The sequence below is a fragment of the Prunus avium genome, chromosome 4, assembly GCF_965620075.1.
Source record: "Prunus avium chromosome 4, drPruAviu1.hap1.1, whole genome shotgun sequence".
Lineage (NCBI taxonomy): Eukaryota > Viridiplantae > Streptophyta > Magnoliopsida > Rosales > Rosaceae > Prunus > Prunus avium.
Window position 1 is genome coordinate 29,374,248 of NC_142287.1, and position 17,704 is coordinate 29,391,951.

Consider the following 17,704-nt stretch of genomic DNA (forward strand, 5'->3'; position numbering starts at 1 on the left):
GGCATATTTGTTTTCCTGGGCGACGAATATTTCCGTCCCGGAAAGTGACATTGTGCGACGCTAGGATAGGTTTCGTCGCGCAAAGGTGACGACCGGTCGTTTAACAGAGACGACCGGTCGTTTTTGCATAAAGTCTTCGGCGACCGGTCGGGTATTGGCAACGACCGGTCGTTTTTTTACAGATTGTTCGGCCCTTTTTTGCAGTTCCGACCTCTGTTCAGTTTTTAATCTATAACTTCCCAACCGTATGTCCAAATTTCATGTTCTTTATACGGTTGGATTCAGCACAGAAAAACAAAGAACAGCTTACGGACCAAAAGTAAAAAACAATTACGGAAATGAAGAGAATTATATAAAAAATCACACAACATTGCAAACACACACACACAACACACTTGGGGGGGAGGGGGGTTTGTTGACAACTTTGAGTGACCTTATTCTAATGCTTCAATATAATTTAACTCTAACAAGAATACATGTTTTTGCATTACTACACACGTTTTTGCACTACCATTATTAAATTAGAAGGTTCCCCACATATATCTAAGGTATGGATATAACAAGTACAAATATTCAAACAATATGTTCGTCGCCAAAATCTTTACAGTAACATTATGAAATTACAAATAATTTCATTTAATATGTTTTACATGGCAAGTCGCAAATAAATTACATTATTCATTAGCTGAACTGTAATAATCTTCGTTATCGTCGCTATGATCACTTTTGGTCTCCCAATCCTCCTCCTCCTCCTCTATAAGTACATCATCATCGTTGTTCGGCCCCATGGTTGGATCGTGTCGCGGAAGATAACCGAGGTCAATTGTAATTGACTGAATCGGTATTTCTCTTGAAGACACTCCTTCAAGTTGAAAAGGTTCCTGTACGACAGTTGTATCTCGAAGTGTTTGTGCATCATGTTCCATGGAAGATTCGAAACGTTGGTCAGCGACGTCGACGTCGTTCTCAGATGGGTCTAGTTCTGGTATAGCATACACATTCCTGTGATCCATCTGCTGAACAACTTTCCACCCGCTCCCTGCTTTAGGGTCATCTAGATAGACAATCTGTTTTGCCATGATTGCCAAAATGTAAGGGTTCGTATCAAACCATCGACACTTAAACATGATGACTTGGTATCGGTCTTTGTAAAGCAATTGCACGACAGTTGTGAGTTTGCCATAGAAATCAATGTCCGTACTTTCGCCTCCACCTGGAACATGGACACCGCTGTTTTGCGTACACAACTTGTCATCTCGTGCAGTCCCTAAAAACTTGACGCCGTTAACATGGCAACCCGAGAATAATTCAGCCCGAATTGGGCCGAATGCCAAGTTATATAACTCTTCACTGTAAGTGGGGGAATTATCTGATTTCAACTTATTCACCTAATATTGTAAAAAAAACATTCACATATTAGTTTGAGAAAATTAAATACTGTAATTACACAACACTTATAACTTACATATTCCAAAAACCATTTTGGAAACAATTCACGGTGTTTCTTGGAATACAAATGTGATGGATGTTCTCGCTTCATCATCTCTTCATGCTCATCTAAGTATGCCATTATCTCATCACAATTGTTCAATAAGAACCAATGAGCTACCTCCATGTCATTTCTGGAAAACGACTCTCCTCGTACAGGATCTCCAAAGGGTCGTGCGTTTTGGGCAAAAATAGAAAGTTGCTCATTTCTCACACCTCCGTCAGTATTGCGCTGAGGTCGATTGAAAGCCGTGTCCACATCTTTTAAATACATCCCACAGAAAGTAAGCGCCTCATATTGAACCCAAGCCTCTACAATTGATCCTTCGGGCTTCGCTCTGTTGCGTACGCTTCTTTTCAGCTCTCCAAGAAGCCTGCCAAATTAAAACGAAAAGATGCAAATTAGCAAGAACCAAGCATGGGATAAAGATGCATACAGAAATGATGATGATTATATACCTTTCTATTGGATACATCCACCGATAGTTGACTGGACCAGCAAGCAATGCCTCTTCTGGCAAGTGAACCATCACGTGAATCATACTCGTGAAGAAAGCCGGAGGGAATATCATCTCAAACTTGCATAAGACTTGGGCAATGTCATAGCGCAACTGATCAATGTCTGTCTTTCGCAACGTTTTTTCCGTCAGTTGGGAAAAAAATCTTGACAACAATATGATTGGCTGTTTGTGCCTGATAAATCACGGCCATAAGTTGGCCGAAGGAGCCCTTTCTTTCGGCCCCGGCACTTGTTCGTAAAGGCTGAAACGCAGCGTTTCGCTAGGGTACTTCGCCTTCCTAAAGACAAAAGAAGAAATGCTAAGGCAAGATCATCTCGGCCTCCGGCGCAGGCCGAGGCCGAGGCCAAACAAAATCGCGGCAAGAAACATTAAAGTCTGATCATCACGTGATAGCAGGGACCCAGGCTTCATTTAATGAAGTAGTGCCTGTTTAATGCAGCAAACCCACTGGCTACAAGGAAGCATTTAATGCATGAGGGAAGGTGGGAAGTGACTGAAGTCAGAATTTGGTGAGGGGGATCAGAGCGATTAGACGTGGACATTCTCACAAGAATTCTGACAGCCTGAGATATTGGTTCACCAGCTATCCAGGCCATAAATGCGTCTCCACGGCTAGAAGCTCAGAACCCGATCAAAAGCGGCGGCCGAGATTCACCAGGATTTCTGGGGTCACACCACCATACTTCATGATCCCAAATGTCGATTGGACTGCCCACTTGCTCCAATCCAGCTCCACCATGCAGATTTTTAGCCTCGATTACTCCTCCAGGGACTCTTCCTATAAATACAAGACTCGAGCTACATTCAAAGGGTTCAACACCAAAACAAAGCCTCCCACGGATCAACTTATTTTTTCCTGTAATGCACTTTCAATATCTTTACTTGCTTTCCTAGGAGTAGTGGTAGATTGTAAGGAAAACCCATTCATCAATATATCATACGACCCTTGATTTTCAAGGCGCCGGAGCACCATCCTTGTTGTTCGCTCACTCACCCCATATATCATACGACCGTCGCTCCCTGAGCAGCGCGCCGGAGCACCGCCCAAAACCCACCACCTACACCATCACTCAACGGCCTTGTAGTTCAGGCCGTGAACCTAACAGCCGAGACCATTTCCTCTCTCGGCTACAATCGTTTGATTAGGAAGACGAGTTCAAACATGCGCACCACTCAACCATCCAACACTCATCAATTCATCGACGCACGGTAGACCGTGCTGGCACGCCCGCGCACAAACCGCACCGCACCCAAAAGCAGGAAACAGCGTGTTAACGCATATCCCCTCGGCCCGGAACTCCAGGCCGTGAGATTTGCGCGGCAGACATTGGCTTGACTACATCTTCTGTCAATAGGTGTCGAATCCCCACTGGAAGTAGGCGTTGCATAAACACATGACAGTCATAGCTCTTGAGTCCAGTAAATTTACCCCCGTCAACATTCATGCAATGCGCGATATTAGAAGCATACCCGTCAGGAAACTTTACAGACGATACAAACTGCAGAAACTCTTTTTTGTCATTCGGTTTCATGGAAAAAAAAATGCAAGATCCCTTATAGCTTTATCACTGCCCCTTTTCAGCCATAAACCACTTCGTATGCCCATTCTTTCCAAATCAAGACGAGCTTTTATCGTGTCCTCTGTCTTCTCCTTGATATCTAGAATCGTTTCCATCAATGTGTCAAACACATTTTTCTCAACATGCATAATGTCGAGATTGTGCCTCAATTTTAGTTTCGACCAATATGGGAGCTCAAAAAACATAGACTTGTGCGTCCAGTTCATATGTGTAGCAGGTCTGGTCCGACTAACTGTTTTCCCGAACGGAGCAAAATCCAAACGGTTAAGCTGTTCCAAGATTTAATCACCGGACGATTCTCTAGGTCTTGCGCGACGCTCTTTGTTCCCGTCGAACTCTTTATCCTTTTCCCGCCACTCGTGGTCCCATGGCAACCATCTTCGATGCCCAAGGTAACACACTTTTCCAGCGTGCCAACCAGAAGTTACATCTTCCTTGCATACAGGACATGCCATATAACCCTTTGTGCTCCACCCCGACACCATTGCATATGCGGGAAAATCATTCACAGTCCACATAACTGCCGCCCGCAAAGTGAACATCTTCCCAGTGGATTTATCGTACGTGCGCACACCATTTATCCATAAATCCTTGAGCTCATCAACCAACGGCCTTAAGTACACATCGATTGACCTGCCAGGATCCTCAGTTAACAAAACAGTCATCATCATGTACTCTTTTTTCATGCATTTCCACGGCGGCAAATTATATGGGAATACGAAAATCGGCCAAGTGCTGTGGTGTTGGTTTAGAACCCCGTACGGATTGAATCCGTCAGTGGCAAGTCCCAACCTAACATTTCGGGGATCAGCAGCAAACTCGGGGAACGTTCGATCGAACTCTTTCCATGCCTCCCCATCTATAGGATGTCGCATCACATCGTTGTCTACTCGTTTTTCCTTATGCCATCTCATGTCTATGGCAGTATGCGTCGACATATACAATCGCTGCAATCTTGGTTTCAGGGGCAAATAACGCATGACTTTTTGAGGAACCTTAGTCATTCTATGCTGAGACGTCTGTTTGAACCTCGACTCATTGCATATAGGGCATGTATCCAATGTTTCATACTCTTTGTAGAATAACATGCAATTGTTTTTTCAAGCGTGGATTTTTTCATAACCCAATCCAATACCACTCAACATCTTCTGCGCCTGTCTGTGGTCTTTCGGCAAACAATTGTCCGTTGGAAGCATTCTCTTGAAAACCCCCAAAAAGTAATCCAAACACATGTTCGACATACGATACTTTATTTTTCCGTGCATTAGCTCCACAATCGCCGTCAGAACGGAAAAGCTCTCGCACCCCGGATATAACTCTTGGTTGGCATTTCTTAACAGTTTTTCATACTGTTCGAACTCTGCATTATCCGTTGGTGTAGGCACATCATCTTCTCCTTGCTGACTCGTCGATGCAAATGGAAAAGCATCATTTATAATATCCATCACTTGTTCATTAGGATCCATAATAGGTTCATTAGGATCCACCGGTCGGTCTAGGTCCTCCAGCTGCTTGCGCATGTCTCGAGAGTACAACTCTACCATCTTTGATAGGTTTTTATTCTCTTCCCGCAACGCTTCCAACTGATGTCGATTCACCTCTACTATCCTTGCCCTCTCCCTTTTCAGGCTTTTTGTAGTACTCTGACATTCCTCAACCAAACTCCGCTCCGCCGCCAACTGACCCCTCAGTACCTCCACCTCATGGGACTTCGCAAGTAGGCGATGACCCACACTTGCGACTGTTGCCGTACTTTGCACGCTTAGTGCTAGGGCGTCGTTCACGACCCGATTGTCATCCCTTGTCCCCAGCACACGTATATCTTTGGGAGTCACTAAATTTCTAGCCACTCCATGGGCAACATCGTTGTCCAGGAGTATTGAGTTATTCACTGTCACGGGCCCCCGTGCGGAGGCAAAGTAAGGCATCCATACTGGTGCCACAACTTGGCCCCATGTTTGAGTTGGTGGAGCTAGGTTGAGATCCAACGAGAATGGGTAGGAAGAGGCCATTTGAACTTTCTTTTCTTTTGTTCTTTCTTTTCTCTGTTGTGTGTTTCTGAGTTTGTGTGTTTTTCCCCAACTCTCTCTCTTCTTCTTTTATAAAGTTAGTTTCTACGTAACCCTAGCTACTGCGCTTCTGCGTCTCGCGCGGCCCTTACGGCTGATCCCCCTATGTCACCTCACCTGTTCCCCAACCCCTTTAATTATATTTCTGCCTTTCAGCACTTTCAAGAAACGAAATTCGTCACACCTTCCTATGAAGCCAATAATTCTGGCTTGGGAATATGAGAGGGACCTCTGCTTGTTGACACGTCCCTCGCTTGGTTGCCCGTGACTCACAAGTGCCGAGACATCAGGGCCCACTTTTTCTATTTTTCTGAGTTCTCGCTCTTTGTGCTTCTGACTTGGTTTCTTTGTTTTATATACTTTCTTCGCTTTTGGGCTTTCGTTTGGGTTGGGCTTTCATTTGGTTTGTGCGTTTCATTGGGTTGGATTTCTGCATGCGTAAGACTGTTGTTAGGGCTTACTGTTTTATTTGTTTCTGTTTGGTTTCGTTTTTGTTTTTGTTTTTGCAACTGTGTTGTAGTTGTATTACTTGTTTGTTTTTTTTTCTTTCATTGCTTTTATCCCTTTATTTCTTGTTATAACATTGTTGATGCCTAAGTTCTTTAACATTGAGGACAATGTTTATTTCTAAGTTTGGGAAGGGATAGCAAGTCTTTTTCGTTTCACTTAAATTCTTGCTTTCTTTTATTTTGTTTTCTTTTCAGTTTTGAGTCTTTTTGTTTTCAAGTCAGTTTCCAGACATATATGATGAGATTGTGATGAATGTTTACATGACTTGATAGAAAATGTTTAAAAAAAAAAGAATTATTATTCACTAAATGGCATCATTCTAGCATGATATGTTTGAAACCTTCTATGCACTTGTCATTTGTTTCATAATTCTATAATTGAAGGACTTGCATGATCCAAAGAATTGTATCAAGCATGAGTTAGACTTGTATAACCATATAATGTGAGCTTTGAGTCTTGTGCTTCAATTCTTGAGTGTTATACACGTATTCTTATTTTCTTGTCATCCGAGTTGTTGTTTGATCTCATTATTCATTGACTTGGTTGAGCACTTAAAAGTTACTCATTCTTGTGCAATTTGATTACATGACATTTGAGAAATGATATTAAGGCCCTCTTTGGACCGTTTGTGCCTTTCAAGCTAACCTTATGCATGCTTAAGCATGATTTTCCATTGTTAACCACCTTGAGCCTACATATAAGCCTTTTCTTTCAATTAACCAATTATTATTCCTAGCCTTAGCCTGAAAAACAAGAATTTACCTTTCTAAGGAACTTATGAGCTTTAATTTGGATGTGTTTTTCATGCTAAGTTTGGGAAGGGTTATTACATTTCGAAAAAAAAAAGAGTACTTCACTCAAAGGGTGAAAGAAAAGAGAAAAGTTGTGGTTATTTGGCAATGAATACAAATTTCATTTCCATGTTTCTTGGTTGGCCTCAAGAAAAAAAAAATTGATGGTTGTTCAAATGGAAGAAAGGTGTGAGTCAAAATTTGTGGAGGTATAAGGCTTTGTGGTCTATTTGATCACATATAAAAAAAAAATGAATGAAAATCTCAAGCGTGATGTTTCAAAGTCTTTTAGTCAACGATTATATGCTCTTACATTGTGAGTTCCTTCGACTTTGTTGTATCTATATCCTTCATTTCTCACTCACCTTACACCCTGAGCCCCATTACAACCCATGGTAAAGACCTAAATTGATCCTAAATGTCATGTGGTTGATTTGCACACATTTTTCAGCTTTTAAGTGTTTGGTATCCTTCTTGAGATCATATTCATGCATGTTTTTCATCTTGCTAATTTTGAGTTAAGTCCCTTATGGTTTAACTCTATTCTCATATTTACTATTGAGTGTTGCATTGTAACCCTCTTCCGAGTGATTCATTTGTGAGAGGACAACTTTGGTGAGATTTGAAGTTACATTTGTGCTTGGTATGATTTTTGAAGTTGTGTGAAAACTGAAATTGGAGAATGAGTTCCATTTGGCCATCACACTACTACACTTGAGCATGTTGTGTTCTGAACTTTGCCGCCTTGTGACTAATGTCTAAACTGAGTTTTTCTTGTGAAAACTTTTGAGTCGTTTGCTTGAGTCGCTCTCTCTTTGGAAAGTGTTCGGAAAGTTTGTTTCGAGTCTTGTTTTAGTTTCTGTTTTGCTCGAGGACTAGCAAAAGATAAGTTTGGGAAGTTTGTTCGGTTCATTTTTACACATGATTTTTCATGTTATTCACCTATTATTTTGAGTTAGTTCTTGACATTTTATAGCTTTTTACTTCCTTTTTGTGTTTTCTTAGATTTTACCTTGGTTAGAATGAAAATGAGCTAACAGTGCATTATTGGTTATAAATTCTGTTTTTGTTCATTTTCGTAGGTCAACTTCTTGGTCTGGGATCAACATGCTCTGGTACTCGGATGAGGTGAAGATCTTCATGAAACTTGTTCCAATGGATGTTGACTACAACATATCCAAATTTGAACTCCATTGGACAAGTATTGCCTATCCAACCAATCCAGCATGTTACCACAGCTCTGGAAATCCGAAATTGGCCAGCTTTTACCTCCATTGTGTCATCTTGATTCTTCTTGTTACCAGAACACTTGGTAACAAGAAATTACCTTAGTAAATGAGATATTTTCTGAAGCAATTGGCATCTTTGTGAAGACAAGGCTTCATCATGGCAAAGGGGACAAGGGCAAAGGCTTTAACTAAAGCATGAGTTTTATATTATATCTTTGAACTGGAATTGATGGGCAAAAGGCACATGGGAGTGCAATCTGAAGTTGGAAAGGCTTTTGAACGTGGGTAATTTTACCAGGCTATTATTCTACACATTGGGAGCAGATTTTGGAGAGCTTGGAGCGAGGAGAAAGCCAAGGTGCAGCCAAGCAAAGTGGAGAAAAAAGCTTCCACCATTGAAGACCTTGAAGCTTTCACCATTTTCTCAAAATCTGTAAACTCTTTCTAATTTTATTTTGAGTTTGTATTTGGAATAAGTATGAGCAACTAAACTCCATAGCTAGGGCTTAGGTTGAAGCCCTAAACATGATTACCTTATTGTTTTGATGCTTGAGTGTATGAATTTCTAGATATTGTTGATGACTTCCAATTCACCAAATTAATCTATCCTTGATGTGTGTTTTTCCTTGGTTGGCCATCTTTGAAAGCATGCTTCTTGAGATTGTTGGCATTATGTGTATCTTCATGTTATCCTAAGCAATAAATGGATGAAGTAAGAATCATCCATGTGAATTGGTTTCTTGAATACCTAATGTAAACACCATGCTATTAGGATTCTTGTGATGTTCATATTCTCTTTGAACTTAATGGGTTTTCCTTGTAATTGAATCGAAGTACGAACCATACCTAGGTTCGGTTATGGGGAGGGCACAAGTATTGTAGCACGAACCATGCACTTTACGTATATTAGAGAGAATCAATGCGTCTTGAGCCACGACCCATGGTCTTGATTGCGAACATCTTCATCAACACGTTTAGAGTTCATCACTTGAGTATCCATGAACATGGGTAGAATTGTTTAGGGTGGATTCCGAAACCCTAGTGTTTGGTACTTGGTACTTTCACATTTTGATAACTCATCTCTGCCATGTCACATCCCGGATCGGCTCTGCCGTAGCACGATATTGTCTGCTTTGGGCCCCCCCTCTCTGGCCCTCACGGTTTTGTTTCTGGGAGCTCACGACCAACTTCCCAGTGGGTCACCCATCCTGGGATTGCTCTCGCCCCCAACTCACTTAACTTCGGAGTTCCTACAACTCCGAAGCCAGTGAGCTCCCAAAAGGCCTCGTGCTAGATTGATGCGGGCATGTACATATAAGGCACATCAACCTCCTCTCCGTTGGTCAAAGTGGGATCTTACCCCCCCCCCCACCCAATGTGTGTGTGAGTTGTGTGTTTGATACGTTGTGTGTCTTGTTTACTGAATTTTATTTGTTTCCGTAATTGTTTTTGACTTTTGGTTCACATGGTGTTCTTGCATTTTCTGTGCTGAATCCAACCGTATAAAGAACATGAAATTTGGATAAACGGTTGGAAAGTTATATGCAAAACACTGGATAGAGGTCGAAACTGGAAAAAACAGAGAAACGAATCTGCCAAAAAATGACCGGTCGTTACTGTTCAGGAGTCCGGTCGCACATCAATCTGTCCAAAAATGACCGGTCGTCACTGTTCATGACCGGTCTCACTGTTCATGACCGGTCTCACTGTTCATGACCGGTCTCACTGTTCATGACCGGTCGTCACGGGTGATAAATAGGTGATAAAAGGGTGATAGAAAGTGCTGTTTCTGTTTTTCTTTGGTTTCTTGTTTTGTTTCTTTTCTTTTACTTTCCTTTATTCATTTTTAGTTTCCAATTTGTACTGTGTTTGTGTGTTGTGTAAAATTAGTGTTCTTTATGTACTCAAATTAGAACTTATAAGAAGCCGACAAGTTCTTCGTGGGATCGACCCCGTACTTACATAATCTATACCTCAATAGATTCGTACACTTGCGGGTATTTTTAATTGGTTGTTTGCACATTAATTTGTGTCCTTTTACGAGTGCAAGACGCGACTAAAAATTTCGTCGCGCAAGTTTTGCCGCCAAATCCACGGTTAGGTGCCAATTTTTGGCGGTACGTTTTTATATTTCCGTCGCGCATGGTTATTTTCCACGACGATTATTTCTTCGTCGCGCAAACTGCCGTCGCGCAAGTTAAAAAATGTAGTAGTGAATGAAACTTATGAAAGATAGAGGGATGGGAAGTGGAGGAAAGAGGACAAGCAAATCAGTGAAGTAGAGAACCATGTAACTTGTAAGCAATGGTCATGCCTCCTAGCATGTGGAGGAGTCAATGCGAAATTTGTAACTTTGAACTTTGAACAACATTAGTTTCTTGCTTCATAAGCACGGATTGTGCAACTTGCCTAAACCAACCAAAGATGAGTTGCCTAACCCAACCCAACCAAAGGAAAATAGGCACCAAAATAATTAATTAAGACCAGAGTTTACTCACAAGAAATGTGAGCTGTCACTTGAACCAAAGGGAAGTCAATAGAAGGTTTTATTGATGATGTTCAAAACTGGATGAACAATCACACCAAGAGAGCAAGACTTTATGTGGTTCACTCAACTCAAAAGTTCGGGCTATGCGTATTAAACGTGAAGAATACACATATTTATATCATACCACTACTACGAAAAATGAAATAGACGACGGGAATCCACCGTCGTGTATCATGTTTTACAACCGACGAGAAATCGACCGCCGTCTTTTAACACATGAAATAACGACGGTAAATAACCGACGTGGTTAATATATTACACGTCATAAAAAACACTAAAACCGACGTCAATTTCATACATAAAAGCATAAAAAGACAACTTCCGACCATATTAGACGACGGTTTTAGTAAAACACAGACGTTTAAATAATGTTAAATGTCAAAAACAACTACAAACCCGACGTAAATATTCTTATCAATGTCTCTAAATAAAACAAAACCGACGTGTAAAACGTAGAAACCGTCGTGGTTAATAAATACTACGTTCACTAAATAAAAAAACTGACGTCTAAAACATATAACATGGTAAACTGGACGTCGCTTTTGTCAAAAAAAGTGACGTCTTAAATATTTAACATGGCGTATATTTACTTGAACTGACGTAAATAAAACATAACCACGACCCTTTAGGTCACCACAGACGTTGAAAATTATTTTGACGGCTTGAACATAGAAACAAACGACGTAAATTTAACATTAGACGTCGGTTAATTAAAATACCTGTCATGTTTAATCCATTTACTACGGCCTAGGAGTCACATTTTAGGACGTTGTTAGTGGTTTACAACGTCGGTGGTTGTAGAGTTTGATGTGGTTGGCATTTTAAAAGTCTCTTTTGTGAGCCACTTAGACGTGTGTAATCTCTGAGACGTCATTGGTTTTATACTAACCCTAAACCCTAAACCCTAAACCCTAAATATTTTAAATTGAAGATCAAATTGAGTCATTGTATTCATATAGGTTCAAGGAGTGTAGCTGTAAAAAATCATCAAAATCGGAGTTAAAATAACCGTTAAATCGTGATTTTTGTTTAGAACCATCGAAAAGTTTTGTCCCATTACATGATCTCTGAATGTTTATTGTTGGCACCAAAACTGAACAGATAGAGATGAGTGCAACTTACAAGTGGTGAGGACGATCTAGCAGATCGATTGAGTGATAGATGCAGATTCTTCTTGTCCTTGGATGCAGATCCTGAATAGAAGAGAGTTGAGGCTCGTGAGGTCTATGGAACCGGTGTGGAACCAGCCTAAGACCCTCCGATGCTAAAGTAAGTTTGTTTTCTAAGAGCCCTCGCTGTTGACAATATATTAGTATAAAGGTCAAGCTGGAAAGTCTTACTCCTGTATTGTAGTGAAGGGGCCTATTTATAGAGGGCATTTTGTATGCTCTTAGTACTTAATTTCGATGTGGGACTCGTGGGAGGGCCCTATGAGGTCGACACGAGTCCTTAGATATTTCAGGCGGGTGCTTCGAGGTTGATTCTGCAGAATCGGTAGGCGATACCGATTGTAGTCTATGTTGGGCCTGTAGCGACCTTTTGCCCACTTGATACAATATCATCGGTAGCCGACGCTGATTGTTCGGAGCCTTGGGCACTTGGGTGAGTTTCTAAGATCCACGTGTCGTTGTATGAGCGGAGGGTCAGATATGGTACAAACATTTATTTTTTCCGATTTTTAGGGTATACGATCTCGAAGTATAAACAAACAAGTTTGACGGTTGGATCGTTGAAACTAGTTTCATAGAATGCATATGCCATCAAAACAATATATTCACTAACAATTAAGAGTTTATTTATACTTTCATTAAATATAACATAAGATTTTGTGGTATCCACTAGTGTAAATATTTTAAATTGACGATCGAATGCAGTCATTGTATTCATATAGGGTCAAGGAGTGTAGCTGTAAAAAATCATCAAAATTAGAGTTGAAATAACCGTTAAATCTTGATTTTTCGTTTATAACCATCAAAATGTTTTGTCCCGTTACTTGATCTCTGAAAAAACAAAATTCCCGATTTTTGGCATATATGATCTCGATGTGTAAACAAATAAGTTTGATGGTTGGATCGTTGAAACTAGTTTCATAGAATGTGTATGCCATCAAAACAATATATTCACTAACAATTAAGAGTTTATTTATACTTTTATTAAATATAACATAAGATTTTGTGGTATCCACTAGTGTCAATATTTTAAATTGACGATCGAATGCAGTCATTGTATTCATATAGGGTCAAGGAGTGTAGCTGTAAAAAATCATCAAAATCAGAGTTGAAATAACCGTTAAATCTTGATTTTTCTTTTATAACCGTCGAAATGTTTTGTCCCATTACTTGATCTCTTAATGTTTATTTTTTCCGAATTTTGGCGTATACGATCTCGAAGTATAAACAAATAAGTTTGACGGTTGGATCGTTTAGTAGCTTTAAATTTGTTTATTTTGTACGTATAACACTTAAGAAATTGAATAGTATATATATTTATTAGTAGGTTTAAATTTTTTTTAAGACTTTGCGCGACCAATATAATAATTCGTCGCGCAAAGTATACTCTAAAAATTTGGGCAGGTACCAAAAATGAGAATTTTTTTAAAATTTTTTTTTTACGACTTTGCGTGACTAATATATAGTAGTTCGTCGCGCAAAATATACTCTAAAAATTTGGCGAGTACCAAAAATGGGAATTTTAAAAAAAAAAATTACGACTTTGCGGGACGAATATATAGTCGTTCGTCGCTCAAAGTATACCCGAAAAATTTGGGCGGGTACCAAAAATGCGAAATTTTGTTAAATTTTTTTTTCCAACTTTTCGCGACCAATATATACTAGTTCGTCGCGCAAAGTATACTCTAAAAATTTGGGCGGGTACTAAAAATGCGAAATTTTAAAATTTTTTTTTTTTTTTTCCAACTTTGGGCGACCAATATATAGTAGTTCGTCGCGCAAAGTATACTCTAAAAATTTGGCGGGTACCAAAAATGGGAATTGAAAAAAAAAAAATTTACGACTTTGCGGGACCAATATATAGTCGTTCGTCGCGCAAAGTATACCCGAAAAATTTGGGCGGGTACAAAAATGGGAAGCGGGAATATTGTTGTCGCGCAAAACTTTGAGCGACGAAAATTTCGTCGCGCAAAACCCTAAAAATTTGGGTACGCACCAAAAATGGGAATTTTTTTTAGAAAAAAATTTCAAGACTTTGCGCGACCAATATATTGTTTCGTCGCACAAAGTGATACGGTTTTTAAAACCAAAATAACACCTCCACCATTTTCTCAATGTCTTCTACTCTTACCTCTCCTCTCTCTTTCCTTCTCCCCGAATCCTACCCTTTCTCTCATACTCACTCCTCTCATTTAGTCTCTCATCTCTCTCTTCACTATCTCTCACTCTCACTCACTCTCTTATCTCTCTTTTCATCATCTCTCACTCTCACTCACTCTTTCATCTCTCTCTCACTATCTTCTCTATTCTCTCACACTCACTTCTCCCTCTCATTCTCACTCACTCAAAATCTTGCCAAAAGGTATATTCTCTCCAAAGTTTAATTTTTTTTTTTCATTAATATGTGTTTTTGGAGTTAGTTTTGAGTTTATGCCAATTTTTTGTTATTTTGTTGTTATTTGACAATATTTGTTTTTTTTTGTAGGGAATCGTCGAGACTTTGACGGCTAAAGTTGAGGATTTGGACGCTATCGAAACATATCCTCCGCCACTACCACCACAATAGGCTTGTAGATTTTATTATTGTACTTTGTTAATTTATGTGTACATTTTGAATATTATATATATTGGATAATTTGACCACTATTTTTCATATGTAATTTTATTTTGAATATGTCAATTTAAATTAAAGTAATTAAAAAAAAATCATACAATTAAATTAAATTTAAAAAGTAAAAATTTGAAAAATTAATATAATGAAATTGATATAAAAGAAATAATAAAACAAAATGTCAAAAACCTTGGGCGACAAAATATTTCGTCGCGCAAACTATTAAACTAGTTAATTTTAATTAAATTTTTTTTAAAAAATAAATAAATAAAATTTTTGAATATTTCGTCGCGCAAAGTGTATTTGCGCGATGTTAACTTTCGTCGCGCAAAACAATATTATTCTTCGCGCAAAGTTGATACTATTCGTCGCGCAAAGTAGTTATAATTCGTCGCGCAAAGTATCTTTTAGCGACGTTAGTATTCGTCGCGCAAAGTTGTTATAGTTCGTCGCGCAAAACCTTTCTTTACGATCTTTGCGCGACCAAAATTTCGTCGCGCAAACTTTGCGCGACGAAATTGTACTTTGCGCAACAAAATTATTTCGTCACGCAAAGTGTTTTTTGTAGTAGTGCTTCTACACCCCCAATTCTTTTTGTTTAATGCTTCTCTCATCTGTTTAGTATGAACGAATTTTGGCTAGTAATCCCTTTTTTTCCATCAGTACATCATTGTGACTTTGTTGAAATCATAATAATAAAAAAGAAGCCTTTAATAGCTGCAATATACATCATTGATTTTTAAAGGAGGCAAAGGTGAAGTTTGAATTTGCTGCTCCTGCAAAAGCCGGAGAGAAGAATTATATCCTTTATTTCATATTTGGGATGTGATTGCTACACTACAGCAATTGATTGCTATTGCAATCCAGATACACTACCGCAATTGATTGGTAATGCAATATATAGAGCCGAAATTGATTAGGAAATTACCAAACTTATTGATATTCTGATTAATTGATCTTCAATTACTATACATTAAACTAGAAGAATAAGCCAAAAAAAAAAAAAAACCCAGATTAAAAAGACACAGAGGGAGAATAGAGAGAGAGAGAGGAGTTGAGAGGGGAGAGGAAAGACAGATGTAGTTTTATATAAAGGGAAACAAATTTATTGTAGGCGACGTTGCATACCCATAAGCGTTGGATTATTTGAATGGTTTAGATTTCATGAAATGCGGATAAATGCACCATCTCTAAATACAGAGACTCGTGATCCATGTATATATATGGATAATAAAAGGGGAGCGTAGGAGGAGATTTTGAGTGTGCGTGAAGGAATCACCTCCCAAAATAAAAGGGGAATGTAGGCTAGGGGACTTGCCTTTACAAGTCCCACATAGAATAGAAAGAATTTGATGACACGACTAAAGGAAAAAGAAAGTATAGTTATTTTATTTTATTTTTCGCTTCTCTTTATAATTCGTTTGTAAAGAAAATGGGTAAGTAAGATTGTTTGAGATTAAATATGTAATTGAAGATGGGTAAGTAAGATTGTTTGAGATTAAATATGTAATTGAAAATGGGTAAGTAAGAATACAATTAGGAACATTATTAAAATCCAAAGAATAATGCTACCCTTATCACATTTGTATATTACATTTACATACCATTTTATATGGTAGATGAGGTGGACAGCCACATTAATTAAAATTAATTTAATTTTAACTTTTCTTTTATGATTTATTGACACTTTTTAATTAATCTGGAGAGAAAAATATGTAATTGAAGATGTGGAGAGAAAAAGAGACCATTGCAGATTTGGGATGAAGGGCGTTGGCAAGATTTTATTTCCTTTTTGTATACAAATTATTTAAGTCTATTTGTAATTTGAAGATTTAAATCATGTGTTCAAATATTTTAATGTACGGCTATACTTAAAAAATATTCGAATATACTTAATAGTACAGCCGAGCGGCTATAAGGTTTAAATATTTTAATATATTTAAAGAGTATAGCCGTCGGCTATACCGTTAAAATAGTCTTATATGCGGCTTTCTCCTCGTTGAGATACATTAATCCAAAACCCTAGATCAGTTCAGATCAGAGCCGCGCGCGCTCTCTCTCTCTCTCTCTCTCTCTTCCTTTTTCTCTCTGTCTCATAAAACCTCCCTGCTTCGTGGCATCGATGGCTGTCTTTATTGCGGGCGATCTTCGTTTCTGTGAATATGGCGGGGGTATGGCTGATTGTGCGAATGACCGTGGGCAACAGGTTACTTTGCGCGCTGTCGAAAGCTGCGGTGGTGACATGACGAGCAACGCAGAGTATATAATACTGGTGGTTGGGAGTTACGGTGCTTACTTTCGATTGACCAAGGATGAGGTTGACCGTAGGTTTCCTTGTATCATTGTCTACACACCAGACCCCGTGCCCGAAGAGGATACGATCTCCTTGGTAAGGAAGATGAAGGAGCAGTTGGATCTTCCAGTGTTAGCCATTGCCGACAGTAATCCACGGTCGGTGAAGAATTTCTCTCTTTTCGTAGCAGGAGGATGCGACATAAAGTGGTTGGGACTCCGGCCTAGTGATGTGGAGGCGTTAAAAATGCATCCACGGTGTATGCGGCCCATGAATAGCAAGGATCTTAAGCTAGCGCAACGTCTCTTGGAAAAAGATGCAGTCGTGAAGCAACGTCCGCAATGGGTTGAGGAGCTCAAGAAAATGGTGGAGATCCGCAGCAAAGTAGAAGTGGACGCATTGTCCCCCTTAGGGAGGAGCTTCTTGTCCAACGTTTATTTTCCAGACAAGATGGAAGCACAAGATTGGATATGACTCACTCACTAGTACTCATATATAGCTAGCTACCTTAATTATTACTAGGTATCTTCTTAATTATTCTGTTTGCCATGCTCAATATATTATTTGTTTTTCTTTTCTGGATTCAATTCGTGATGATGATGATGCATATTGTTTGTTAATTTCTCTTTTATTTTTCTTTCTGGATTTAGGTTTCATTTGATGCATTTATATTTATATATAATCAATAGAGTTCAGAAACTTCAGATTATTATTATTATTATTTTAAAACAACAACAAACAACAAACAAAACAAAAGGAGAAGAAACATAGTGATTTTGATAGCTGCTAATCTCATAAATTAACTACCTCATCAATGAAAAGATTAAAAAAAAACAACAACTCTCTAATCCCTCATCAATGAGATTTCTTCCAATCCCAAAACCAGTGGGATTCC